The 8,232-nt window shown below is 37.7% G+C and overlaps 1 pseudogene; it reads right to left on the reverse strand.

Annotated features, from left to right (window-relative positions):
* Positions 1–2,452: 2,452 nt before the first annotated feature.
* LOC140277343 (myosin light chain 4 pseudogene) lies at positions 2,453–3,453 on the reverse strand (annotated as a pseudogene).
* Between the last annotated feature and the right edge of the window lie 4,779 nt (positions 3,454–8,232).

Genomic DNA, 8,232 nt, shown 5'->3' on the forward strand with positions numbered 1-8,232 from the left:
TTTCATTTGTAAGTCAACACATTTCTATGTGTACCAAGATGGCGGCCAAAAAAAAAAAAACTGCCAAAATCAGTGTGATCTTTAGAACTGCATATGAAGAGCTAAGAAAAATATTGTGTGTATCCAAATGAGGAACGCTGAATTTAGTTTTTTCAGATGGTATAAAACAGGGATCTAAAGAAAATGAGTAAAAATGTTCTTGCCCTCTGAGGAAACTTAGCAGTTTCATCACATGTGATTTCTGGCTTGTATGCAAGATATGACTCCTTTTTTTCATGTGCAAAGCATTTTTGCTCACAAAATATCAGCCCTTATTTGCCATAAATGAGGCCTGCTCCTATAAATCAAAAACCAGTCAGACTTCTTGGCAAATGAAATGAGTTCATCAATTGTTAATGGGGTGAATTTGTTGCTACCTGTGAAAAATGATGGGCTGCCAATAAATGATGCTTGCTGATCTTGACCTTGGTAGACCTTCCTTTACTTCAGGTTGTTTTATAATCAAGGTTGCCATTTATCGTTGTCATCACTCTCACAGTAATTTGTGACTACTGACCAAAACATTGTTAAACTAGACAGTTCTTTGCTAAAAACAAAAAAAAAAAGACGTGCCCATTTTCTAGAATATTGCAGGGAATAGTGAAAAGTAGTAGTCTCATTCACTATTTGGTAGTAATTGATGCTCAAATGATAGACAGCTCATGAGGTTTATTTCTTGCTGTTATCTTTCCCAATCCAAATTAATTTCTGTAAAGAAATGTGATGCATTTTCTGCAGAAAAAAACCCAACAACAGTGACATAAACCAGACTTTACATCATCTGAATGCAGGCAATATGATGCAGTGAAGAATCACTTTAGCAATAACAGCTTGGGAAAAATGCTGCTGCAAATTAACGCTTTAACTTAGGCAAAATACTGCCACTTGATATTTCAGTTTGAGTGCCTCTGTCTACCTTGGTGTTTTATGCTGGCACCTGGGCTGCTAGAGTCATACAGAGAGCAGTTTGAATAGATGACATTTTAATATATTGCACTCTTAAACTCCAACAGTGGGAAAAAAAACCAAGGTTATGAAAATTATGCCAGGAGAATAACCATCCTGACACTAATATTTACTATGCTGTGTCCACCTTTTGTACAGGGAATACTCTGCACAGCTAACTTTAAAGCATAAATATACAAGCTGTTGGGTCCACCCAGCCAGAAGCTAACATATTTAACAAAGGACTTTAAAGCTAACAGCTGCTGATTAATCATGATGCGTCTAAATTACTGGCTGGCTCTCAACTGGTTGTGAAGCTGGGTGCCCAGCACACTTAGAACCTCTTTTGTATCTACTTGACAGCTGCATAGAGTAAGTGCCACTTTAACCTAAAGCTGCATCTTTCTACTTCTTCATCAAACCAGAAATAGATTGTAAATCAGTAGTGCATCACAGACTGAAGCTAGTAAAGGTAAAGTATGTTTATTCATATGTTGAAAAACATAAACAAAATAAGTCAGTTATTTATGGACGTTGCATAAAATTTCTTCAGGCGGTATCTGATTTTAATGTTGTTTTCTAAGCCAGAGCATCCAGCTTACTGACAGCAAAACCATGGCAGAAGAAAGTCAAGATGGAGGAAAAGGGTTTCTTTCTAGGTTATAGATAATGTGATTTATGGTTGGAAAGAATAGTTTATTTTCATTTTGTTTCTATCGCCTTGCAACTGTGAGACTCCAACTGCCTTCCATGGTCCATAACAGGTTTAACTTGGGCCTTATAAACTCCCAACTCTTGGGAGGAAAGACCCTTGTTTGTTCGATTGACCCATTAAATTCCTAAAATGTTTCCAAAGCACAAATGCAACGATGGGCAAACTGTTCCAGTCTATATTGTATTTGTCATATCTGTCTTAATGTAAACTGTATGATTCTTCAACAAAAGCTCTATTTTTTCTTTGGGTGAAAATTATTGACAAATTAATCTTTCCAATCTGATTCATATTAATTGACAGCACTTGATTTGCCGCAAATGATTTACACCCAAATGCAGCCTGTAAAACCCTTTGGGTCTCCTTCACCTTGTCATAATTTACTTGTTCATCTATATGTTTCTGTGTATTTCAAACACTTCCAAAGACATTTTCTTGGGTTCTTTACACATTGTACAAACACCCTTTCTTTGGGGCCTTTCTTTGAGTTGGTAGACAGTTGGTAACCGAATGTGAGTGTGTCCGTGTGCATATTTCAAACATGTATATATTGATTCACAGTAGCTGCTCCAAAAACAAAGAAAAGCACATGTAGGTAAACCCCTCTTTGTGTGAAGTAGAATAGAAACAAAGCTGTTTTATTTTCAGACCGAGCCTGTTGTTTTCTTTCTTTTTTTTATTGTTTCCCTTTTTCTGGCACTACAATAATTTAGTCTTATCACATTAACACAGTCATAGTGAAAAGTTGAATGGCTGAATCATCATTTTCTCCTCCAATTAGATTGGTACATTGAATAGACATTTGGTCATTGGTAATCAAATTTCCTTTATTGATAGATGTTTTTCTTTTTTTTATTGATCCATGTTATCACACTGGTATTTTTATTCTTTATTCAAATTTAGTAATAGGTCTTAGAGCCAATCTTTCTCAGCTCAGTAATAATCTCTGCCTTGAACATCATGAAATTATTCTATTGATTAGATTACAACCTCACCTTTAACTAACAAACAAGAAATCCTGTAAGTTTAGATAACAGATGGAAAATTTAAGTCTTTGAGGTTGATTGTCCTTCTTAACCAGAAAGAATGTGCTTTACAAAGGATGCATAATTGATACACCCATTGGCATCCTCCTGTCCAGCCATCAATCTGTCCACTTCATCTTCTGTCATCCTCTCCCCAAGTGTTGCCAGCACATGACGCAGCTCTGCTCCCATGATGGTACCATTGCCTTCCTTGTCAAAAACCCTGAGCCCTTCTACAAAATCCTCAAAGTTGCCTTGATCTTTTGCACGGGAGATGTGTTGCAGCATTGGCAAGAACGTCTCAAAGTCCACCATTTTAGAGTTCATGTCCTCAGGCCGTGGTTTCCCAAGCACTTTCAGCACATCTGCATTGGTGGGGTTTTGGCCCAGAGCTCGCATCACATCGCCGCACTGGGCATATGTGATCTTCATTTCTCCAGTTGGTGTACGGTCAAACAAGTTGAAGGCCTCCTTGAACTCCTCAATCTGGTCAGCTGTGTACTCCAGTGTGATACTTTTGGGGTCAAATGCGGGCTCCTTGGGTAGCTCAGGCTGTGGCTCCGGAGTTGGAGCTGGTTTAGCAGCTGGGGCTGCATCTTTCTTAGGCTCTGGCTTTTTTGGCTCGGGTTTCTTTGGTTCGATCTTCTTAGGTGGCATGTTGTCAATGGATTCACAGGTGAGCTGGTACTTGCAGAGAACTGAGAGTCTGAACAGAGAGGAAAGTATTCCCATGCACAAAGGGAACCACCTCTTGCAAAGTTTTTATATGTGCTTTGTCTGGTGAGCTGGGGATACCAACTTGAAACAACCCACTATAAAAGGAAGAAACCTAAAATAGAATTTCCAAGCAAGTGATGTCAACATTAAGTATTGTTCTCAGCTGCTGTCATCTAGCCGACGTAGCTATCTGCTGTCATTAGTGAGGGTCCAGTTGCATTAGCTCGCAAAATGTTCTAACTCTCAGAGAGACAAAGGGATTAGAGTATAATAGCCAGAGATCAGTCCATGAGGGAGTTACAAAAATAACTTGACCATAAAATACTGAAAGTATTCCTGTTCCTTGGGACAATTGCTTATTTAAAAAACACTGGGGCTGCTAAATCTTGTAAAGCTATTCTTTTTTTTTCTACATTATGTTTTTTTTTTCAAATATTTTTTCCAACATCTGAAGTTTCAGGACATTATATATATACAAATATTTTTGTTTTTATATGTTTGTTTTTCATAATATAAGATAAGAGGTATTTTGTTTTGAGATATTGTGATGATAGAGGGAAATACTTTATGGTCTGATTTCATTATTTTTGAAACATAAATTGTCTTTTAAGCCTCGTTTTTCATAGGTTTGGATTATAGCAGCACTCAGTGTTATGTTTCAGATATATGCCAAAGTTTCTTTCCTTGTGTAAATGATATTTTACAGTCACCAGGTAGCTTGTAGTGTTTGACAATAAGTTTTTAAAAAAACTATCAAAAAAACGGATAAGCTTTTACAAATCTAAATATATTTTTATTAGATACATTATAATCACTGACATACTACAGAGGTCAACCAGTGGAGCCCATAGATATTTACTACATATCAGGTGCCAGTGTGAGAGAATACAGTGTCATCTTCCGCAGATGTTCAGTTAGAAAATTAGATAGTAAAGTATTATGAGACAGCAGCAGTTATTTCAGCAGGTTCCCGAAAAGGACACATTGTTTCTTGACCTTTAACTGACATGGCACTCTGGTGAATTTAGTCATGTTGAGAGCAAACTGCATCATGTCAACAATGGGAAGAGTTTCTGATTGGCTGGATGAACTACATGGAGACTAAATAAATATACAAAATATATATATTTGAAATATGAAAAAATACCAGTAAAAATGACATAAACAGACTCTCATATGCCAAATTATGAATGACCACAACGTTTCCTTTTTTTTTGAGGAAATTTGAGATTTGTTTCACATAAAAAGTTTATTCTGGCATTTTAACCACCTATTGATACTTTGATACTATTTGACCGAATGTTTCAGTCCAAATTATGTACAGTCTGATGTCCTTGCTATATATCCTGGTAAGGCTGATCAGTGAGTCGATGTCTCGCTCAGTCCTGGTATACTACTTAATGTCGTCCTTGTAGAGACAGTGACAAAATTGTCAAAATTGCTCCACTTCGGAACTGGTATCCACGGCCACTCTTTGTGACAATCCAGTGTAGGGGGTTCAGGTCGAAGCAGAACAGTAGTGGAAGCAGATAATCCTCTTGTTAGAATCTGCACTTGATGGCGATTTGAGCATCTGGCTTGGAATTGGCCTCAAGTGTTGTCTTCAACAGTCCTACTGAATTCCTGAAGGCTCTCAGTGTCTTGTTGATGTTGTAAAGTTTCTACCATTACAGTATCCATGGTATGTGTGGCATTGCGTCATAGGATTTCTTGAAGTCAATCCAGGCAGTGCATAGATCTGAATGTCTGATCTTACAGTCTTGAGTGACAGTTCTGTTGATCAGTAACTGATATTTATCTCATCTGGTGTTGCACCTCATTCCCCTCAGGGTGGGCCCCGCACATGTATTGAGCTATGTGCCTACTCATCCTATGCAGTATGATGCCTGAGCTTCCATGCTGTACAGAGGCATGTTATTGGCAGCTACCTAGTTGAAATCACCCCTTTCTGGGGAGCTCGCATAATCAGGATTGACTGAAATTGAGTTTATACATACCTGCACATGTAGCACATGTAACTGTCAGCATCACGTGTGCTTCAAATGTGACATTTCAAGGTGTTGCCACACAAAAATAGAACACCTCACAGAATTTAAGTGAAAGCAAGGAAAGCAATTACATTATGTGTCTTGTTTATAAATACATAATATGTCACTTGGCTTCCTGTCGATGACTTGTCTGTAATTCCTTTCAGTTAATAATAAATAAGCCAACAAAATGTTAATTTAATTTATGGAAGAGCGCATGTATAGGATGGGCAGTTCTGTGACACAATTTTAATCAGAGCAACTTTAATTTTATGCATGCCTCACAGTTTATCAACTCCGTTTAAAAAAGCTAAAGTCTGTCATGCAATAATCACATTTACCCTTCTCTGTCTTCCTGACAGTCCCGCTTGATCCGTCAATCTCGAGCCTCAAGTCCTTGGACAGAGTCGTTTAAGCGTGCATGTATGTGTGTGGGAATGTGTGTCAGTATAGCTGTCCTTAGCCTAAGATCATTATCTCCTTTTTTCTTTGCTTTTGAGGTCACATGGCCAGTAAAAGTGACAGCTAATTTGTAGTCTTTTGGTGTGTACGTGCATGCTGGCATGAGCACATTAATGCCTGACAGAAACAAAGAGCAAGGCATGCAAGGGAGGCCAAGTGGAAAACCTAAAAGTCCTTATATGATGTCAGCTACTTTGTTGGTTTACATTGTTGGGGGAAAAGTATGTGTGGCTCAACATTTTATATCACTGCTCTTCAATTGGATGATGAACTTAATGGTAAGGATTACTATCATTTTGACAAAAAATTAATCAATGTTTAGCACGCATACCTGCTGTTACAATATCCCCTTGTACAAAGAGTAATGATGATTAACAGAGAACAATTATAATAAACCTTGATAATAGAACAACAAGCCATTGCAAAGTTAATTTTGTAGCCGAGTCACTTGGCTGTTTGTGGTCCTGGTTGAATGGGTTATAGAGGGACAGGCTTGTCATCTGTCTTATTTCCATCAAACCTCTTTCAAACGAGGCTTCAATTAGTACACGGTCAGCTCAGTCAATTGTTGCTTTCACCATCTGAAGTTGAAACAAGTGGCAATTTCTCTGGTCACCGTGATCTATAAAAAGGGGTCACTTATCTGTACATTTTTAACCCAGCTGTTTTCTCTCAGACCTTCAAAAAGACATACACTCCAGTTCTGACACATTACAAATTACATACTATTTAAGATTAATTATGATATTTCTGTTTTCATTTGACTCACATTTTTACCCTCAGTTACATGATAAAAGTAACAATATGATACCAGTCATGACTACAGAAGATAACGACTATTGCTCCCTACTAATATGTTTTGTGGATGAAAATGAAGAGGAGTTTCAATCCAGAGGTACTCATATAGTGTTCTTTCAATTCATATTGAGGACATAGACTGATAAGAATGCCTTGGGTTTATAAAACAATTGAGCAGAAAGCAGACATTGATCAGAAGCCTGTGTGACACTGTAATCATATTCTGAGGGATATTATTAATACCAGGATATGACTCACATAGACAATATAAATGTGCACTTTGGCATATTCAAAGCAAGTCAATATCAAGTGCAGTCTTGAATTAGTCACAGAATATTGGTAATCTAAAACTTTGGTAGGTTATCTGACTTGTTGGCATTACATTTATGATGGCTGTGCTTAAATGCACTGAAATATATAGATGGTTAAAATTGTCCCTTATGCAACACTAATGTAATTACACATTACCAACGTCATATTCCTATGTGTAACGTGCTTGTGATTAAAAATGGAGATGAATACCGTGACACCCATCTCATTGTCTTTTGTGAAGAACAAAACAATCTTAAGGGGTCACCTGGAAAAGTTGAAAAAGCTGGCCTGTGTATTTAATCTGCCCGTCTTATATGTGCTAGGCATCCATCTTTCTATGTGTTTGCACTCATATCACATATCCTTTTACTGCTTATTGCTGTTTCATCATGATTTGGTTTTGATAAATGCCCGTTTTCCTTTGCAAATCTATTGCCTGGTCTCCCTGCGTGTCACTGCCAGGTTTGTGACAATACACAGAACAACCATACAGCTGAAAGACTTAACATCATTTATCAAGTGACAAAGTTTAAATCTTATAAACACAAATCAAGAAAAAATAAGTCAATATAACTGACATCAGTGGGATGCCTCATCTCACCTCAACAGCCTTCTCCCATAAAGTATTCTTGGAAAAAAGTTGGAGAAAATCAAATATACCTACCAAATCCCGACTAAAAGCCGGCTATTTCTGTCTGACGCAAGCAAATTACTTTTTGCATCCAGCTGGGCAACTGTGTGTTTGCATGCTTATGTATTGCTGAGTGTTTGTTTGTCTAAGTACAACCAGAAGAAGAGAGGGTGGTCAAAGACAACGAGCCCCTTAATCCCTGAGATAACACCAGGGATGAGGGCAGCCAGACCATTGGTCTGGTCTGAGCTAATAAAAGAGAGTGATAGAGACAGCAGCTACATTCTTCCTATGGTCCTGGCAGAGTGTGACTCACATTTTAAAGACCTGTGTTTAGTTAACTGGCTAAAATGGGAAGCAGCATTAAGTCCTTTTCTCCGTTCGAAGTGTCAGTTACACTGCCCCACATGAGCCACAAATCCAGATAGTTTTATCTGTCACGTGGAGAGCCAGCTGCTTTCATCATTCCAATCTTGGTAAAAAAAAAAAAAAACTAAAAAAAAAAATAATTGCTTTAATCAATTTGATTAAAAGAATTGTAGCAGGTAACTAAAGGGATACGAC

Source organism: Leuresthes tenuis, unplaced genomic scaffold, assembly GCF_036924035.1.
Source record: "Leuresthes tenuis unplaced genomic scaffold, fLeuTen1.0.hap1 SCAF_19, whole genome shotgun sequence".
In the NCBI taxonomy this organism is placed as follows: Eukaryota; Metazoa; Chordata; class Actinopteri; order Atheriniformes; family Atherinopsidae; genus Leuresthes; species Leuresthes tenuis.